Source organism: Plectropomus leopardus, chromosome 18 (assembly GCF_008729295.1).
Source record: "Plectropomus leopardus isolate mb chromosome 18, YSFRI_Pleo_2.0, whole genome shotgun sequence".
Classification (NCBI taxonomy): domain Eukaryota; kingdom Metazoa; phylum Chordata; class Actinopteri; order Perciformes; family Serranidae; genus Plectropomus; species Plectropomus leopardus.
Window position 1 is genome coordinate 15050229 of NC_056480.1, and position 18632 is coordinate 15068860.

The window sequence follows — 18632 nt, forward strand, 5'->3', positions numbered from 1 at the left end:
TTTTTATATAAGTCCAAACATGAGGTGCAAAGACGAACACATATAACCAGTGAGCATATTGCTGATGCATGTCCCTGTTCTCAGCTGCTGCACTGTATGCGGTAAGTATCTGGCTCAGTTAATGTTTGTGCTAGATGGTCCTCAGAACCTGTGACAGGCAGATCTGTTGACTTTAATTTACTTCAGGATAAAATGACCACATCACCCTCTGCCAAATATTTTCACAACCGTGGTCAGGTGCGAACAGGAAACCACCAGAGGATGGCCAGTGTGTTTGTGTATCGTAAGTGAGCAACTGGAGGCGTCCAGGACTGGCTTTAACTGGTGAAATGAAGTGTGAAAATGGCATAAATTTCCACTCCAGCTCTCCCCTGAGCTGTTTTTGTCAGCTGCCTGAGGAGCGATGACTGTCACGAGTCATTTTGTGATGATGTGGGATGCAAAATGTAATCTCAGGTTTAGCCCGCTCCTGTTTAATTGCCAAACATGACACGCTTCTATCAGGCATGGAAAATATGCGAGGATGAGAGAAAATGGTACATATCTGAGAAAAACTCAAACTCTATGAATCATCCAGCCATAATAGCATAATAAACTGAACCACCCAGAGTAGTTTCATTCAATGACAGGCTCTAATGTCGATTCAATATGCTAAAATTGTCCCCCCAAATAAAATCCAATAAGGGCCAACTAGTGCCAACAGTGCAGGACAGACTACAAAAAAAACCCCCAAAAAACTAGGGCAAGAGACACTCACCAGTGGCCCGACATTGAACAACAGCAGAAAGTTAATTTGTTGCGTCAAATCTCCCATAAAGGCACCGTACAGTGTACAAACACTGCCCCCAAAAAACCCTTGTCATAAATAATACATTATGTATGACAGTTACAGGTAGCTACAGGGGCCCCAGCCTTCTCTGCCTCGGCCCCCCAGATTCTAGGATCGCCACTGCTCACATAATACAGCTGATACAGACTCAGGGGAGTTCACTCTCCAAGTTTACAGCGAGGCACCGCCGTCACTGAAACATGATCTGACATTTTCTAATTTGAAAATGATCTGACATTTTCTAATTTGAAAATTACATCAAATCATCCTCTAAAGCTAATTGGAAGCAGGGATTGGGGAGTAATCTGGGAGTTCACCGCAGACTTCAGCTCACATGTACTTAGAAAAAGGTGTGCTCATTGCCACCATGTGTGTGCAGAGAGGTCTGTTTTACTGCTTTTACTTTCACCGACGTCTGTGATTGTTTAGCAGCCACATAGCTAGCTCGTCAAATTCCTGTTTTACAGTCATTTACCAAAGTGTTTCTTTGGGTTTTTGAGGAAGCTTATTGTCATTAGTCATAAGTGTGTGAGTGTCTGTTTATGCGTGTTTACATCTCTGCTTAGAAGAATCAAAGTTCACTTCTGAAATGTTCACACCAACGCTTAACCTATGAAACATGAAGAAAGCAAGGATGTTAAAAGAAATAAACAAGGAGTAAGAGAGAGCAGTACTGGTAGGGGAGTGTTTGGTCGTTGGCCGACTTGCTGGCTGGTTGGCAGGGAAGCTCGTCTGGTATGGGGGTCTGTGGTTTTGGTGGAGATGTAATTTAACAGGCGGCTCTGGATGCCCACCATTCTACAGGCGTCAAACTCTCTCAAGAACCAGAGCGACACACACTCAGTCCCAGAAGCCGTGCATGAGCAGGGATCAGACAGGCAGTTTCACAGACCTCCACAATCTGTTTATCAAATGGTTTTGTTCAGAAAGCTCTGCAGACGTTGTTAAAAAAAAATCTCACGCAATCCTCTCTGGCTGGCCACCACGAGCCACCGTTGGACCGAGACTCGTACATGCTCTCGCACACAAGAACACCCACGTCACAAAACACACACTCTCGGTATGCATGGGAACACAATATAGCTCTGGTGAGTGGTTATGGGGGGTGTCTTGAAAATGCTCAACCTCGTTAACTTCCCCCCATTTTCACGTAAAATCAGTCAATTCAAAACAAAGCATAACAAAGAAAAGTGGGCTGTGAGGAGAGGGGAGCTAATGGTGAATCACAGCCTCATTCAGTCATTAAACACGAGCAGCATCCAGAGTTACAGTGAAAGAGCCTCGCCTGGCAGGCCGAGTGACACTTTATATAAAACAGATTTAGCTGAAAAAAGAAATCGCCACACACATTACAGTATCAGGTCCAAAAATATGCAAAGAAAGAACGAAAGAGCAGAACAGAGAAGTAGCTTTAATGAGGAAATGAGGGAGAGTCTCGCCCTTGGGTGTAAAAGGGCACCGCCAACTCCACTGTAACATTGTTATAGTCATCACTTCGCTTTTCCCAAATCAAGACAGCTGTTAAATAACCGTGCTTTGTCTCACATCCACGGACAGATGATGAGAACATGGACCCGTGGACGAAGGCATGTAAAAGGCTGCCCACCTCTCTTCATAGAAGCAAGACACTCAGGCAGACAGTCTCTTTTTGGTGGTTTTGCGTCTCTTCTGAATTGTTTTGTGCTGCTTTGTAGTTATTGAGTGTGTCTTTGTAGTTGTTTTATGTCTCATTTTGCATCTCTTGGGTTGTTTTGCTTCTTTTTGAGGTTGTTTTGTGTCACTTTGTAGTCATTTAAAGTCTCTTTGCAGTTGTTTTGTGTCTTTTTTTGTCATTTTACATGTTTCTGTAGCTGTTTTGGTTCCTTTTGAGCTATTGAGTCACTTTGTGGTTTCTCTTTGTAGTTGTTTTTTGTCTCTTTTTAGTTATTTTTCATGTCTCTGGAGATGATTTGCATCATTTTGTAATCATTAATTGTCTCTCTGACATTGTAATGTGCCTCTTTCTGGTTGTTCTGCATGTCTTTGTAGCTGTTCTGCTTCTTTTTTTTCATTTCGTGGTCACTTCGTGGTCATTTGGTGTCTCTGTGGGTTTTTTTGTGTCTTTTTTGGTCATTTTTGTAGGTGGTTTCTCTTTACCATTTTACATGTCCTTGTAAGTTGTTTTTCTTCATTTTAAGTTTTGAATCAGACTCTTTGACATTTGTGTCTCTTTTTGGTTGTTCAACACTTCTTTGTAGTTGTTTTGCATCATTTGTAGTCTTTATAGCTGTTTTGGGTCTCCTTTTGGTTGTTTTGTGTCTCTCTGTGGTAATTTCGCACACTATACAAATTATAGGAAACCATGAAAAAAGCCTGAGATGCACATTCTGTTTTTTTTTTGTTTTTTTTTGTTTTTTTAAGCATAATTGTTTGTCTGCTCTACCATTGTTACAGTATTTTAATGAAATGTTTCTGTTGCCTCAGTATGCTGTGCAGCTGTTAAAAAACAAAACAAATATTGGCCTGTATTTGGTTTGCAGATACTCTGACTCTGATAAACATCAGGAGCAAAAAGGCCTACTGGGCCCGTTGAGAAATCCATCCATACCCACATCAAAAACAAAGACACATGTTGGCAAGTGCACATCATGAATACAGACAGACATCCCACTTTCCCACATACAGTACACCTCAAAGATCTGTCTCCAAACCACCTGGTAATCTGAGTCCCGGACACTAACCATACCCAAAGCTTTCTTCAACACTTGTTGGATGCCGTTTCAACAGAGCCGAAATGCTAATCTGCAAAGGCTTCGGGCCGCCAAAGCAGACTCAACAGCCTCCAAACCCAAACTCAGCAGCATCTCAAGTGGCCCTCTCAGACAGGCAGAAGAGACACAGACACTGCGGCTGAGTGCAAGCCAAGCACACACTTCCCTAACTGCTCCGTCTACCCGCTAATGAAATCAACAGCGCCGGGGAGGTGAGGTTGAAGGTGCTCTGCCTCCACTTCCCTAAAGCGGTACATGTGTGAATTCAGACTGCTAGGCATTTCCTAAACCACGTGCCACAGAGAGATTATAGGTACACCGATTGTGAGGATTCAGTGTCACGATGGGGAAGAGGGGGCGGTTGTTTTTGCGGTGTACATTTGAGCCGCTCCTTGAGTGGAGGAATCATCACCTGAACATCATGTACCAGCTTTTTTTTTAAAAAAAAAAACAAAACAAAACAAAACAAAAAACACCAAATGGTTCAACAACAACCCAGCTCCATGGTTGTTAGATAGTTTGGTTGCAACCACAGAGAACTGCACTTAAAACCTGACCACATTTTAGCTGATTCATCCAATTCTGACAAACCTGAGCCACAGCCATGACCATAACTATCCCTAACTGTAACCATGAACCCACATGGGTGGTCAGCTGTATTAAACCACAGCCATCTTCTTTTACCAAACTCTCTTCTTGTAAATTCAGCAAGCAAATGTTGGAAACTTTCCTTTTTACAGCAAGAGTGAATTTCCAGAACTAGAGTCGGATACTAAAAATAAACTTAATTTATACATCTGTGGTTTATTATTCAATCTGTAGTCTAGACATTTGAGTATTAACGGATTTTACAGATTTGCAGTAAAAACACATGCACCAGCAAACATAAAGCAAACTCTTAAAACATACACAAACAGGCCAAAACATTGCTAAGGCATCACTTCCAGACAACACAGAGCTCCACTGAACATTGACCTGTGCGAACACGTTGTTCTATAAGAGAGTGAAGGAAAGAAGAGGAGGGAGAAGTGAGCACAGCAGTTACACAACATGCTGGTGTCCAGAGCGACACAGCTTCTACTCTGTGTGTGTGTGTGTGTGTGTGTGTGTGTGTGTGTGTGTGTGTGTGAGGAGCGGGGAAATTGAGCGTGTGGGGTTTTATTTAGAGAATCACCTTCTTTTGAATGAGGTAATCTCTCTTTCAGCCTGAGTGGCACTTGGACCATTACGCCAGTCCCGTGTCAGCTCACTGTGTAATATTTGAGCCGTGGTCACAGCTTTTGGTAGCTTTGAACGCACCCTGCATTACTCAGCTCCAGGGAAAACAGTATGGCTGTTCATTTAAGTGTCCATGCGTGTGTATAAATGTGACCACAAAGCTAATACATATATGATGAGACATTAACATCTGCTGTCACCAGCTGGAAAGTGTGTGTTGTTGGTTATGTTTGGTTGCTTTTCAAGAAAATATTGTCCAGTCTGCGCCACCACAATAAAAGCTCCTGTGTTGCCTCAGTAGTCGATACTCTAAGTCATCTGTAAATTATAGAGTAGTCATTAGAAATACTGTAAATTATTATTTTTAATGTCGAGACATGATGTACACCGTTTATATTTCTACTGTAACATAGTGATGCATACATGTTTGAGAACACTCATTTACCCAATACACTATAGGACAGTATATTTACTCATTAATACACACACAAAATGTTTTCATACCTTATGCAACCTTAAATATGCTCTTATATTATATTACCAAAAATATGTGGACTCCCCTGGTCAGGGAATGTAGATGGTTTGGGCCTTTCAGGTCAAATTAAGGGAAATCTTAATGCTACAAATAGTACAGTATTAAAAAGATAAATATATAAAAAAAGAAAGAAAAACATATATATGCATACATACGCACACATATATAAAAATCTATAGCAATTGTAATAGTATGAATTACTATTATTATAGTAATAGTAAAAATGTATATACATCATTTATACTTATAAAATAGTGACAACAGTTTTCTAAAGCCAAGGTGATGTTCAGATTGCTTGTTTTGTCTTACCAACACTCCACACTGGTTGTTCAAACAAACAACATGTCACTTAGCCTCTTCACTGACACTCTAAGCAGGTGAAGATCGTCTTTGGGAAACACCGAAACAATGTTTGCTCATTTGCTTGTTTGCAGCATCCAGTTTGGCTCTGTGTTACAAAGAAACTTGGCCTCAAACCAACCCAACACCTCTGGGATGAAATGGACTGCCAGACCTTATAGCGTCAATGCCCAAACTCACAAATGTTTTCACGGCTTCAGAGGCCATTTTAACAGCATAAGTGACATGTTCAACCATCACATACGGTGTAATGTATCTACATACTTTTGGCCATGTAGTTTATATTTCTGTCAGCTATGGGTCTGTGTGTGGCCAAACAGTTAACTTGTGAAAACTGTTAAAATTTATCAGAGGAGTGACAGAAGATGATGGAGAGTCATCATCCAGCCCAGCGCACAGACACACGCAGCTCATCCATCTTTCCCTCTCTGGGTGGCAATAATGATGATATATATCTGCACTACAGAAGACACAAAGGGCACTATTATTTTACACTTGAAATGCTCCCCCGCTGGAGCGCAGGTTCCCGAAATCATTTTTTGTGTATCTGCCTCATGTCTGTCATCTGTCTTGCTTGTTGTCAACCTGAGGATTCCCCTACAACAGCTTGACTTTTCAAACATATCTGTCTTAATGTTTATGGGAGGACGCAAAACACAAAATGACAAGTCACAAATGTAGCGCAGGTGAACTAAAGACAGGTTTGAAAAAGGCTACGCTTCAGGAGAGAAAAAGAAAACCCCATAAAACACAGAAGAGATGAAGTAAAAGAGAAGAGTCTCATCAATTCAGGAAACGACTCCCGTGGAGCGGGGGCAGTGTTTTCCTAACATCCCTGAAGGTTGAAGCAAGCGAGAACAGGGCTGAGAGACGGTCGGGGTGAGTTTATGCTGATGGAGAGGTTTAAAAGTGGGAGTTTAAAAAAAGGAAACAGACGGTGCAGGTGGTGGTGGGGGGGGTGAAGGTTGTGAAGAAAACACAGGGAGGGGAAATGAGTGAAGAGGTTAGAGAGAGGGTTTCCATTTCTTGGTGACTTCATTCAGAAGAACACGTTTAAATCCCCTGGGCACTTATTTGAGTGCAGAAGCAGACGTGCTAATCATAAGATGGGGTGTGATGTACTGTGCATATGAAAGTGTGTATGGACAAAGGGCAAAGCAGTCACAGAGAGGCTAATTAGCTGCAGAATTATTAACCTGCAGAATCTCATGCATGTGCAATTGCATACACGTTCTGAAAGGGACCCTTATTTGCCCCTAGAGGGAACTGTTTCAGGCCAGTGAAAAGGCATTGATTACAATATATTAGTCCGTCTGGCTCCCCTGCTGCTTTACAGATTCGTGCTGTATCACCTCATCTTTCTGTGAAGAATATAGCCAGGGGAGATGGACTGAAAGTCTGCAAAACATCCAGACTAACTCCTGACCTGCCAAGAAGCCAGTTACAGTATGCTGGGAGGGAGCTGAGAAAGCCGGAGTCTGACGGGCGCAGCTATACCTTTCCAGTTGACCTATTGATGCACCTAAAGTGATTAGGTAATCAAAAGCATAAAAATAATAATCTCATAAAAGGTGATCTGCTTCCAGAGCAATAAATCTTCAAAACAGGTCACTGAAAGCGCACATCGCCACTCGCAAAAACTCACAGCGTTTGCTCATCATGTGAAATATGATCAAATCAACATGAAAATAGAGATTTATAGCTTGGAATATATAACCATAAAGGGACTTGTGTTTTAGAGGGAACTGCGGAGATGACCTCACATCAGAGGGAAAAACTTCGAGGACACCCAGTAATACAATCTCCTGCAAAATCAGAACGATCACTTTGTCTCTCTCCGCCTGGCAGGTCTCGACTGGCAACCTCAGCTCTTCTCTCTCCCTCTCCTGTTCCTCCTTTTCTCTCGTCCTTAAGCCTCCTGCTCTCCGCACCGCACCGCTCATTGCTGGTGTGAATACTTTTATTGTGCGCTGCCAAGGCCTGACCAAGCAAGGCGTTTCTTTTTTCCCTTGTAAGTCCACTGGTACTGACATACACTCAAGTCTCTGTTATTCTTAATTAACATAACAGCAAATGTCGAGGGAGGAGAACAGAGAGGAGAACAGAGAGGAGAAAGTGGGAGAAAGAAGGAGAGAGCGGGGACAGCAAAGCAACAGCGAGTAAGACTGCCACTTTTGCACACTGCATTTGCAATTTACCTTAATAAGAGAATGAATTGTAATTTTTTTTTCAAACTACAGATTTTGATTTCACACAGAAATAAACAAAAGCAGCTTCTCTTTTTTTCTAGTTGATGGTTTTGGATTATGTCAACTAAACAGAGAAATGTTGTAGACAGATTTCATTAGCAAGCTACCGAACACAGGTTCATGTAAATGTGTTTTGAAAAAGTATCACTTTGGCGAGGGAAAAAGGACTTCAGGGTAAGCAATCATAACATAATGGAAGCGTAACGCTTTCTAACAGTTTGGCTGCAGTGTTGTGCACGTGTACACTTTACAAGTGCTAGATCAAAGTTCAGTTAAAAAAGATTAAAATAAACAAGCTCATGTTCATGTGCACAATTTAAAATTTTGAACAAAGCACACGGTCCCATAAAAATAAAAAAATTTGTGCTAATTTCTTCAATTTTTTCAAATATAAAATAAACCCTTTGATCATCATTCACTTGTAGTTATTTCCCAAGACTAGTGGGATGGTTAATCTCAATGTGTTGTTTAAAATTTGTTGCAGATTTGGCTGATGCTTAGACGTTTGTTTTTTATTTCAAACACAGGGGGCACAATTTTCAGAAAATGTGTGATTTTTTCACTTGGAATCTTTACTGATTTGTTAATAAAGCTCCTTTAGATATTCACTTGAAATGGCTTCAATAGTACTGATGGCTGCATTGTCTGAATTGCCAGTGGCACTATAGCCATGCATGTGTTGTGTTGAAGTTTGTCTCCCTCCTGTTAAAATGGGTAGCACCCCCCTCAGTGGTTAGGTAAAGGAAAAGGTTTGGTTCAGAATTATGTAGGGGGAAACGCATATCAACAGGGAAACAGTTTTTGACTAAAAACAAAAACAGAATGCCATGTGCCGTAAATCCTTGGTTGCAGTAAAACAGTGCTGGAGCATTATTCAGTATCCTCTTTTACACTGCCTGTTCGAGGCGAGAATATTGCGCCGTTCTGCCACCTTGCTTGTCTGTATAAAAGGTCCGATCGCGGAATGGGGGCCCAGAGTCTTCACGTTTTTTAGCTGCCATGGGAGGTAATATCAGTGCCGCAACAAGATCTGCATAAACAGGACAGCGGGCAGGATGGGACCCTGGGTGGTATGGCTGTGACATTTAACGGCAAGTTATGTGTGTACCTCACTGCGGGAGATTTAAAAAGTAGCTGGTAGCAGTTGGCAGCTAACTCAAGGATGAAGAAGAGCAGATATAAATGTCTGAAAATTGGGAAAACAATGAGGTCCAGGAGCTCCTTACCCTCTGAGCAGCTGACAAGATCAGCCGCCATATAATTGAGAAGGTAACTGATTGTAATTGTCATTTTATGCCCTTGTTATTGTTGTTGTTGTGTTAAACATCATGCACCTGTTTTGCTTCAGTAATGCCAGCATGCTATCTAAAATCACACATTGTAAAAATGCAAAGGAGGCATAAAGAGGGGACTTAGTAGCGGCCCTATAGTGCGATCTCTGTGTAAAAAGGGTTACTGTCACAAGTGCGAATAAAAGCTCCCATTTACAGGCATTAGCTGCAAACTGACATGTTCAGTTCATCAAAAACATGTTCTGTAAATGCACTGTTTTAGCATGTTCATGCGAAACACAAGTGTATACTTCCTCAGACAAAAGAAGTTACTATCGCTGCTTTAAACTAGAATCTTGTTTCCAACACAGGGAATATTTGGTCCCCACTGGGATTTCTCCTCACCACACAGAAAAAGATTGCTCATGACATACCACAACTGTAGGCATTAAGCTAGTTAGCTGGACATGCTAACATCTTATGTTAAAGCTGATAAACAACAGTTTAAGACATACTTTTGACATACTTTGTTACACATGTTATACTTTTTCATTTATTAAAAAAAAACAAAAAACATGCCATACCCCCAAACTCTTATCTTAGATTAAAGCTCCGTGTATTTCAGCATTTGGAGTTATCCAAAACTCCACAAACTTGATGTGTCTAGTTACAGAGTTTAATGAATGGTCAAATGCTCAGTAGCTGGACGAGATGGTGTTGTGCCGGATCAAGGATTGGATTCAGGTCTCTGTAGGACTCTAATGTACTGGGCTGAGCTTGGTCTGTCTTATGTCTTGTGTTTCTGTGCCATGTCTCCAAGTAGCTGTTACTTTTCTCCCTTCACTGGGTGGGTGGCTTTGCTTCTGCCAGAATGGGGCCTCAGAAATGTGCAGTAGCCACACAGGCCAGGGAACACAAAAGCGAGACAAAGAAAAGAGCTCAAAACAAGCCACCGCACGAACAAATCAGGATTTTCCTCATAACGAGTTTCACAGCAAGCTTTATCGCAACATAGCTTAGTTATTTCCTGACTGTGTGTCAAAATATGCATGGTGGCAGTTCATCCAGAGGCAAAGCTGGCTATGGCAAGAATTCAAGTCCATGTGGAGAAGTGTGTGCATGGGTCTATTTACGATTCAGAGCTCTGAAGGTGAGAAATGTTCCGGGGCGCTTAAATAAAGACTAAACCCGGAACAATCGCACACCATCAATTGTTCCATTCTTTTTTGCCAGGACTGGAAAAAATCCCAAGCTGCACGTAGCTGGGGCGAAATTCCAGGAGGGAAAAGCCAAGAAAAGTCCTCTTGTAGTCTGTTTCTATCAAAGGATTCCACAGTTTGACACTCCATGAAAACAGCTAATACAGATCACATTGTCAAAGGCTGCCACTGGTGGAGATGGAAACTTGTGTCAAGGGACAACGGAGAAGAGGAAGAAGAAGAGGAAAGTGCCTTATTGACCGTAAACGAAATCGAAGCAACAGAAGGGGGAAGAGAAAGCAACTAGCCATGAAGGAGACGTGAAGTCATTACGACAGGCAAAAAAGAAAAGACGGGGAGATGGAGGAGGAAAAAAATGAAAGGGGAGCAGAAAGTAAAAAAGCTTTAGCTCTTGATCTCCCTGTTGACCCACTTCAGATGCGTGCCCCGCCAATCATCTCACACGCTCCTTCCGCTGGCAGCCCAAACGGCTTCACACGTACATGCACACGCCGCGCGCACACAAACACACACATCAGTTGGCAGTGAAACAGAGAGGGAGGCCTATTTTTCTGTCCGAAATGGAGAGAAGGGGAGAAAGAAAGAGAGGTAGAAGGGAGATTATAATTTAATAAGGGGCAGGAAATCTTGGTCAAATCCCCCTGAAGGAGCTGAAATGCCTCCGTGCTGCAGGCTACTGGACTATAGACTGACTGGGCTCCATCTGAATGGGCTTCTCTGGCACAGGCAGCAGGGCAGACAACCAAAAGAGCAGACAATAGACCAGGAAGAAAGAAATCCCACAATACTATAGTTTGGAATCATATTCCTCTGTGAAATATTGACCCAGAAATGAAAATGAAAATCCTTCGTAACAGCTGCGTGATTTCTGGCGGATCCACTGTGATGAATTTTGTGGGCAGTATGTAAGTGAACAAGGCTCAGATATTCATGTATCAGTTTAGCTTCTCCCTATCGCTCATTTAAACAACACAGTCATCTTATGTCATGTCTGGTGTTGCGTTTTGTTTCGATACTAATGTCAAATGTCGTATTCAAGCAAACATACAATAAATTTGCTCGACTTATGACCTAAATTGAGATATATCTGTATAAAGTATGTGCTGACAAGACTTTGTGTAAATTAAAAAGTGTTGTCAGTATGAGTAGCAATTATCACCACATGTGAAGAAAGCAGCATGCAAAAGAGAAATAAAGTCACAGGGCTGGCCCGCTGTTGGCTTGATGAGAATACTCTGAGAACTGCAGTACAATAACAGAGCCGCAGTGACCTTAAAGGCCCAGCGTGTCGGATTCAGGGGGATATATTGGCAGAAATGGAATATAATTATATAAGTATGTTTTCGGTAGTGTATTATCACGTGAAAATAAGAATCATTGTGTTTTCATTACTTTAGAGTGAGCTGTTTATATCTATATAGGGAGCAGGTCCTCGAGCATGGAGATCGCCATGTTGCATCTCCATGTTTCTACTGTGGCCTAGAGCAGACAAACCAAACACTGGCTCTAGATAAGGCTGTTTGCATTTTCACACTGCCCACTGCAGTTAGCAGCCACTTTATGACAAGCAGCATAGGAAAAACACAGATTTTTAATGTGACACTGCTTTATTTATAGTGTTTTTACCCAAATTACTGGGTCCATTTGTTTTGGAGAGGAAGAGACCTCTGTGGATAATTCGGCTCCTGCTAAAAAGCTCTTGATTCATTTCAAAAGAGTTTCTTGAGTCAGATCTATTAAAAATATCCTTATCAGACTTCATTAGCAACCATAACACGAGCACAGGCAGAAGACAATAAACAACTTGTTTTACTTTTGTAATAAAACCATTGCGATGTTTATTTGTGCCATCAGCAAACTAACACAGAAATATCTATTCTGAGCTGCTAACAGTTGCTAACATTAGCCACCATAAACCAAGTGAAGCCATAGAAGCAAAACCCAAGAGTGCATCCTATTACTCATGACCTCTCTCTCTTATTTTTAAGGAATTTGTGTTTTTCGTCTGTCAGAAGTTACATAACACAACCAGAGCAAAAAAAACAAACAAAAAACTAAACACACATCAGGGAAAATACTCAGTAAATGACACAAGAAAACCACTAACTCCAATTACACAGGCCAATGTGAAGCCTGGAGCTCAGTCTTGACAGTCTCAAAATAAAAGGGATTGACTGAATGCATTGTGGGGTTTTAAAAAAAAAAGTGAGTCTGAGGAAATGAGCTAGCAAGTGAACGGTTGTTGCTCGAGGACTCAGACAGCGTGACGCAGGGCCGTCAGAGGATTAAGATGTGGGATGGGATGACATAGAGAGATACGCAGTGAGCTCTTAGACACCAGCACAATTATGTTGCTGTCTTTCCAATAGTGTGTGAAGGCCGGGGTTAGCGTTGTGTGTGTATTTGCACTTGGGAGTCTTTATATAACATCTAACATATTTGAGGATATCAGGTCACACGGGCAGTGCACTCTCCTTCATCACTCCTCTACCTCTCATTTCTCTGCTCCGGAGGGCAGAAGGAAATTTGCAGAATCCCTCTCTGCTTAGAAATCACTTGTCCCCCCTTCCACCTCACACTATGTTTTAAATAGAAATTCACTGGATGGTTTGAAACCCATCGAGGACCATTAACTGTTCACTGGGCCCTGTTTGATTGATCACTCACTAAAAACACCGCTGACCCCAGAAGGGTGTTTAAGTCTCCAGACTCAGCCAACTGAAAAGAGCACACAAAGCACCAAAAACACACACACACACACACACACACACACACACACACACACACACACAGACATGCATGCATATTAACCAGACCACCAGCATACAGTGCATAGCCCCCTCTGACTGTGGTCCTCACTGAAGCCCACCCCACCCATCAGGATCAATGCAAGTCTTTATTAGCTGCTGGCAAAGAGCGCTGGCTGTGTAAGAGGACCCTGCCAGTTCTGGTCTCACACCTCCCAAAATCCACCGCTGGGCTGTATAAACATGGCTCTGTGAGTGTGTATGTGTGTAAAATTCTGTCGATGTAGTTGTAAAGATGCTGTTAAGTTCAGAGAAACAAAAAAGAGATAGAATTAAAAGTAGGGTGTAAAAAAAAAAAAAATCAGTCTAATTTTTCAAGACGTTCCAGTTTCTCGCAGGGTTGTTGAAACAGCGCTGCAGTGTCAACGGAGCAAGCATGTGATAAGTGGGACTTTTACGGTTGCTACATCTGTGCAGTCATAATCAGTCTGCTTTTCTAGTATGAAACACATAAAAGAAGCTATTTGGCTGCTGACGAGCACCCACAGGGCCATGTGAAAACTGTGAGAAAACTGAGTGAATACGTCCCGTTGGAGTAGTGTACAGCGGGCCCACGCCAGGCCCTATGAAGGCAAAAAGAGCCACGAGGGAGCAGCACCGATCACACCAGACAGTATTAGGAGCTCTGGGCAGTGTCAGATACTCGGAAGGGGAGTATGACAAGTGGAGGGCTGGGATCATGCCCAGTGCTATTTCACACTTATGCATGTTACTGTATGTATGATTTAGTATGTGATTTCAGAGATACAGTCTAAACTAAATGCACGCCTGCAAGTCATACACACATACTGTACTGTACTTTAAATGACATGCAAGCAGACATTGCATATGAATAATCAAATAAATGCACATACTGTAATTATTGGTGTATTTAGTAGTACTATAATTGTTTTGATCCATCAATACATCTTTCAACTGTATCGATCTGCTACAGAAAATATTATTTAATGCATTAACCGCAATGCATTTAAGGTTTGTAAGTGACGCTTTTGTTTTTTCAATCGTGTTAATCAACAGCCAACATTTCTGTCTTTAAGAGGCTGGGGCTAAGGGAGAGTTTTAAAGGTAGTGATGATACTGGTAGCCTATCATATCAAACTAGAAGAATACAATGATAACATGTGATGCTAGCCTCTCAGTAAGGGAGCTAAATAAAGCTCAATTTTGGTTATGGAAAAACAGCATGGACATTTTACAGGGGTCCCTTGGCCTCTGTACCCATGAGTCTACCTTTTATAGACAGGTCATTTGTCATAGTCACATGCAGTTTTTTGCTGTTATTTGATTCCTAATCAAGAAAAGCTGGTAAGAATTGCTGTACCTTGTCAGTATTGACTTCAAAACTGTTTTGAAATGCAAAATAATGGAATTGAAAACGTGTTTAAAAAATGAGCGTAATCATGATTAACTGCTGAAATTAATTTGGATATAAAGACTTCAAGAATGTATGACGCTATTGGACTGTCAGATTGCTTTGAAGGCAAGGGGACACAATAAGCTGAAGGTCTGCATACTGGATTATTTTCACCCCTGGGTGCTACATTTCAATACATATATTGTGGTTATATTAGGATTTTCCTGTCAGTCAGCCCATTTGTTCCTGCTGGAGATGTAAAAAACAACAACAAAAACAAACAAACTAAAATTTTATTTAAATTGAATAATTAAATGAAAAAGCAAACTAAAAAAGTTGGTCATTTTAGTTTTTAACAAATATTACTCAAACATAATAGAATCATGCATTTGTTGGGGATTATTTTCACTTGCGGATGAAGACACGTGGTGCATTAGTGAACAGTTATGGTGGCCGGATTGGCTCAAAATAAACATGTCACCCAGTGCAACTGTTCAATGATTAAAAAAAACAAAACAAAAACAGGATAAAAAAAGGATAAATAATAACCCCTACAAAGGCTCTCAAGGTTTCTGGCTTATTCAACATCCCCTGAACACTACATATGGCGTGAGTGGCTACTTTACAGAAGTCATGGAAATGTTTCCTTGTGGAAGTACACCGTGTTCTCCAGGTCAGTCAATTCGAAACAGGCCAACGAGTAAACTTGGCAAAATCACGATAATAAACTTCCAAAAGAAAAAGCACTAGCAACAGCCAACACATTCATTAAAATATCTGAAATCATATTTGGATTATTTATAGTCATTAGCTGAAATATTCCTGATTCTAGACAGAAGACAAATTGGGCGTGCTGTTTGCTCATTTGCTTGTGATCCAGTGCGGCTCTACAGGCACGTTTGTTAAATATCAAGGAAGGAAACAGAAGACAGAAACACCTTGGTTTGCCAAAAAGCTCTGTGTCTTGTTTCAATAATCACACTTTGTACAATGAAGAGGAGGAAACAAAAAATAAATAAATAAAGGCTGAATGAGATGCTGCAGATCTGCGGCCGGGCCAAGACAACGGAGAGATCACCGCCAATATAATGGACTCACTGTTTCAGGAATAAAGGAAGCAATACAACTGACAGTGAAGAGAGGCCATAAAAATAACGCTTGCTTGCTCTTTTTTTATCACAGTACATATGTTATATCAGATGCACAACGGTTTAAAATAACCACCGACTGCAGCAACTGTCTTGACCGTCCATCTCATCCGTCATGTCTTGTGCATTATCTGGTTTGTTAAACGAAACCCAGGTGAAAGAGGCAGTGAAGTGTGGGAGTTTAGACGAAGACAGAAAAGAGGAATAAATCAGTCCAAGCTTGGAGCAGGACAGGGGAAGCGTGCCTCCAAGATACAGCGATTAACTCTATATTTCCTCCCTAAAAACTTATCTCTCTGTGTCTCCCTCTCTGACACTGTATCTCCCTCTGACCTTCCCTCCCGTCCTGTCAACAACCCCTCCGCTCTCTTGACACTAATCGCGCTCGGGGTGACTCCCTGTTCAGTTCCCTTGTGTGTGATTGATTTCATCGGGGCTCCTTTTCATATTAAAACCAGATCTCCTCGTTCCCTGCCTCTTATCTCCATAGCGCAGTCATCAGGAGGTGATCAGAGACATGCGATGGAATGTTCCAGTTGCTACGAGACAAGATATAACGGCGACGATAAAAGGCGGTGAGAGTCAACAGTGTCTGTCTGGGACAGTTTAGGGGGACCAAAATCCAGCTGCATAACGATACTGCAAACTTATATAATCTAGATATGATTTTTAACCCTTTAAAACCTGAGCAAACTGGCTTCATTTCTTTCAAAAACATGAGAAGGCAATGAGCCACTTAAGAAATGACACAATTTATTTTTTTTAAATGACCAGAAAATTAGTTACAATAAAAATAAAATAATAAGAAGAAAGAAAGTTAAATAAAACAAACAAGGAAATGCACTGAAAAAAGTGCTTAAAAAATTAAAAGAAAATGTAATTTTTGTTTTTTTTTTCATTTTTCCCGAGCTTTTATGATATCATTTCCAATTTCATGCAATTTGTTTCTCACCAAGTTGCTCATTGCCTTAATTCCCATGGTTTTGACAGAAATTGCACCAATTTGCTCAGGGTTTAAAGGTTTAAGGTTTAAATACTTAAAAGCAGCACAAGGAAAGTGATGTCACTCCAGGTTCCAAAGGGTTAAAATCCTCTGAAATGCCTGCATGCTGTATGAGAGACTGTATATGATTCAATTTAGTGAAAATGAATTATTTGCACATGTTAGATTTATGGTTAATGGGCTGTAAAAGTGTCTGGTCTGCTCCCCAGAATGTCTAGTCTGAGTGCTGTTCATCAGGAAGGAGGAAAAAAAAGAGAGCTTTTAATGACAACAAACATTCAGATAATTGTGTAGTGTTGAATGAACTCCATTTCCTTGTTCACCTGCCTCATGGAATTCCTGCAGCGCTGCCAAGAGCCAATAAAATAGCACATTCAAGCTCTGCGAGGCTAGACGCAATAATAACCTCCTCATTATGCATTATGTGGCGAATGGTTGAGATTAAATGGAAATAAAAAGGGATTTTTTTCTCCCTGGTTTTTGAACAGTGGGATCTGTGCTCGGTGCTTTAATCAGATCATATCAGTCTATCTAGCATGACGGAGCAGCAGTTTGGGAGGTTATGATAAGTTTGACGGAGACTACATCAGTCTGTGTGCATCTAATGGTTCATTAAGGGCTGATTCTCAAGATCTGATATGTGTTTATCTCAACGCTGGCAGCCAGAAGAAGGGGACATTCTTGAGAGTCTGGAGTTAGTTTAGATTGATGGGCCCTCGCTTAGATAATCACCAGACCAAAGGAGGGCTGAAGCAGCTTCTTTGTCTCTGCTTGGCAGCTGGAGAGGACGGGAGGATTGGTGGGAGGAATATGAGAGTTAGAGAGGAATAAAACTTACACCACAGACATGAGAATAAGATGCATCTTTGGACAGTGGAGGAGCTGCAGGGGAGGACTGGAGCGATGCTGAGAGGTGGCGAATTTCTTCCAAAAACTGTGTGGACATCTGAGTGATGCAGCTATTATTCTGACTCGAACTTTTCCTGTTTAACCCTTTGAAACGTGGAGGGACATCACTTTTATTTGCTGTGGTGCTTTCAGACACCTTTCACAAGTATTTAAACATTCAAACATTGAGCAAAGTGGTGCCGTTTCATTTTAGAGACATGGAGGAAAAGGCAATGTGTAACTTGGTAAGAAAATTGCAAAAAATTTGTACATTTAGAAAATTATTTTGTTAAAAAGCTGGGGAAAATTGCCATGGGAAAAAAGAAAAAGTTAGCCAGAAATGATATTTATAAACATCATAATGACATATTAAACATAACTTTTTTTTTTTTGGCGTGTCATCTAAAATCTGTTGTGTTTAAGTGACTCCCTGCTGTTTTACATGCAGCTTTGAATACATCAAATATGGGTGTTTTGTAAGCAACCAATTGCTGTTTTCCACTAGGGACAGTGCCACAAAAGGTGTTTGTTTATTACCAAGACAACCAATGCCTTTCCATGCAGGATCGTATCTCCCAAAACAGAAAAAAAAGCCAAAACACATCTATCCGAACAATGATCAAGTGTTTTTTTTGGGGCCTAAACTTGATCACGCGTTAACCACAGATTATTGAAATGTAAAGTTTCAATGTATTCACTACATAATAACAATATTAGAGATCCATGGTTTGCAGAAACATACAATGCCAACATTTTTTCTGTTAGTTGGGTTGCTCATGCCGAGTGCACTCTAACATCAGATCACAGACGGATGGACAAAGGACAATCATTGCTGAGAGGTGGGGTTCATCCTGGACAGGTCGCCAGACTATCGCAGGGCTGACACATAGAGACAGAACCATTTACGCTCACATTCACACCTACAGGCAATTTTAGAGTCACCAATTACAATTAACCTGCATGTCTTTGGACTGTGGGAGGAAGCCAGGGAACCCAGAGA

General features: G+C 41.2%; 1 protein-coding gene across 1 annotated transcript in view; it reads right to left on the reverse strand.

Moving 5' to 3' along the window:
- Positions 1-18632, reverse strand: part of col8a2 (collagen, type VIII, alpha 2) — a 117095-nt gene that overhangs the window by 10360 nt on the left and 88103 nt on the right. The gene's annotated exons all lie outside the window — the stretch shown is intronic.